This window comes from Mandrillus leucophaeus, unplaced genomic scaffold (genome assembly GCF_000951045.1).
Source record: "Mandrillus leucophaeus isolate KB7577 unplaced genomic scaffold, Mleu.le_1.0 Scaffold234, whole genome shotgun sequence".
Classification (NCBI taxonomy): domain Eukaryota; kingdom Metazoa; phylum Chordata; class Mammalia; order Primates; family Cercopithecidae; genus Mandrillus; species Mandrillus leucophaeus.
The window spans coordinates 215,308-217,543 of NW_012102410.1; the positions used below are offsets into that span (position 1 = coordinate 215,308).

The window sequence follows — 2,236 nt, forward strand, 5'->3', positions numbered from 1 at the left end:
AGCTGATTGGAGCCTCAGCATGGTGGCTTATGCCTATAAACCCAGCACACTGGGAGGCCGAGGTGGGCAGATCGCTTGAGGTCAGAAGTTCAAGACCAACCTGGAAAACATGGTGAAACCCCGTCTCTACTAAAAATACAGAAATTGGCCAGGCACAGTGGCTCACGCCTGTAATCTTAGCACTTTGGGAGGCCAAGGCGGGTGGATCACCTGAGGTCAGGGGTTCGAGACGAGCCCAGCCAACATGGTGAAACCTCGTCTCTACTAAAAAATACAAAAATTAGCTGGACATGGTGGCGGGCGCGTTTTTTGTTTTTTTTTTTTTTCCGGAGTCTCACTCTGTCGCCCAGGCTGGAGTGCAGTGGCACAATCTCAGCTCACTGCAACCTCTGTCTCCTGAGTTCAAGCGGTTCTCCTGCCTCAGCCTCCTGAGTAGCTGGGATTACAGGCGCCCGCCACCACGACCAGCTAATTTTTGTATTTTTAGTAGAGATGGAGTTTCACCATGTTGACCAGGATGGTCTTGATCTCTTGACCTGGTGATCCACTCGCCTTGGCCTCTCAAAGTGCTGGGATTACAGGCATGAGCCACTGTGCCCTGCTGATGGTGGGGGCTTTTAATCCCAGCTACTCCAGAGGCTGAGGCAGGAGAATCGCTTGGACCCAGGAGGTGGAGATTGCAGTGAGCCGACTTCGTGCCATTGCACTTCAGCCTGGGCGACAATAGCAAAACTCTGTCTCAATAAAACAAAACAAAACACCAACCAAACAAACAAACAAAAAAAAAGTGTTAATACAAAGTATGGAGCTCTCAGTAAATGCCAGTTGTCTAGACAAGCAGAAATGAAACCCACAGATGAATTAGACCTAGTGTTGTCTTCGGGGAGCTCCAGGGAGATTGATCTCTACAGAGAGGAGGAAGCACAGGCACTGTGGGGGGTGCCCAGAGGAGGAGGTGATGCTGCCAGAAAGTTCTGGGGGGATGAGCAGGTGGAATGAAAGAGCCGAGGATGAGCTGATGAGATGGTGGTGGAAGCTGGGGCACAATTCTCTGTCCAAATGGCCTTTGGAGTTCTCTGCAATCCCACCTCTGCCAGAATTAACCTCCAGAGGTCAAGTCTGAGTCCCTACAGAGCCCAGTCCAGCAGGAGCAGGGAGAGGGAGGACTCAAGCCCTCCAGGTATCTCCCAACCTCGGCCTCTGAGGGCAAGGGGCAGCGCGTTCCGTTGGAACTTCGGGCTGCAGTGCCAGGCAGGTAGTTCCCAAGGCTGGGGGCCAGGATCAAAGGGCCGGGCTGGGCCCGGCTCTGATAGCAAAACAATCAGACCACAGCCCAACCCCCTTCCCGGGCAAAGGCTAAGGACTTGGACCCATCAGACCCAGCCGAGGGCCAGGTGGGGCAGGTGGGGGCAGACAGGACAGGAGGGTGGAGCCCTGGGTCTGCCACGCAGTCAGGGACCCTGCTTTGGCCAGCTGCTGAAACTCAGAGGATGTAGGATCCAATGTCAGGGCTCCCGTGGGGACACCCCAGGCTCAGGAACTGTCCTTTGGCAACTGAAATCCCCAAGTGCCTGCTCTGTGGTAGGGAGTGGGGGAAGAAGGAGCGTTCCCTATTAATAACAGGAACAGTTATTATTGCTGCTGCCAGACACGAGGCCTAGTCTTGTGCAGGCATGAGCTCACTGGACCCTCAAGTCAGAGCCATGCAGTGTGAATTTTAGATTCCCACTTTGCAGCTGAGGAAAGGGAGACTCCTAAAGTTTAGGAAGCCGGGCGCAGTGGCTCACGCCTGTAATTCTAGCACTTTGGGAGGCTCAGGCGGGTGGATCACCTGAGATCAGGAGATCGAGACTACTCTGGCCAACATAGTGAAACCCCATCTCTACTAAAAATACAAAAATTAGCCGGGCATGGTAGCATGTGCCTGTACTCCCAGCTACTTGAGAGACTGAGGCAGAAGAATTGCTTGAACCCAGGAGACAGAAGTTGCAGTGAGCCAAGATCGCACCACTGCTCTCCAGCCAGGGCGACAGAGTGAGACTCTGTCTCAAAAAACAAAACAAAAAAAAACAAAACAAAAAAAAACGGTTTAGGAGCAACTAACTCTCAGCTGGACTGCATGGAGGGACCAGGATGGGAATCCACTCCTGTCAGTCTCCAGGGCCCTGATTTCCAGCCCCACCCCTGGCTTGGCAGGATTAGGGTTCTACAATATATCGCTGGCAGTAACTGGCTT

At 53.2% G+C, this 2,236-nt stretch overlaps 1 protein-coding gene across 1 annotated transcript in view; it reads right to left on the reverse strand.

Moving 5' to 3' along the window:
* The window catches only part of CCL25 (chemokine (C-C motif) ligand 25), a 28,611-nt gene that overhangs the window by 17,717 nt on the left and 8,658 nt on the right, over positions 1-2,236 (reverse strand). The gene's annotated exons all lie outside the window — the stretch shown is intronic.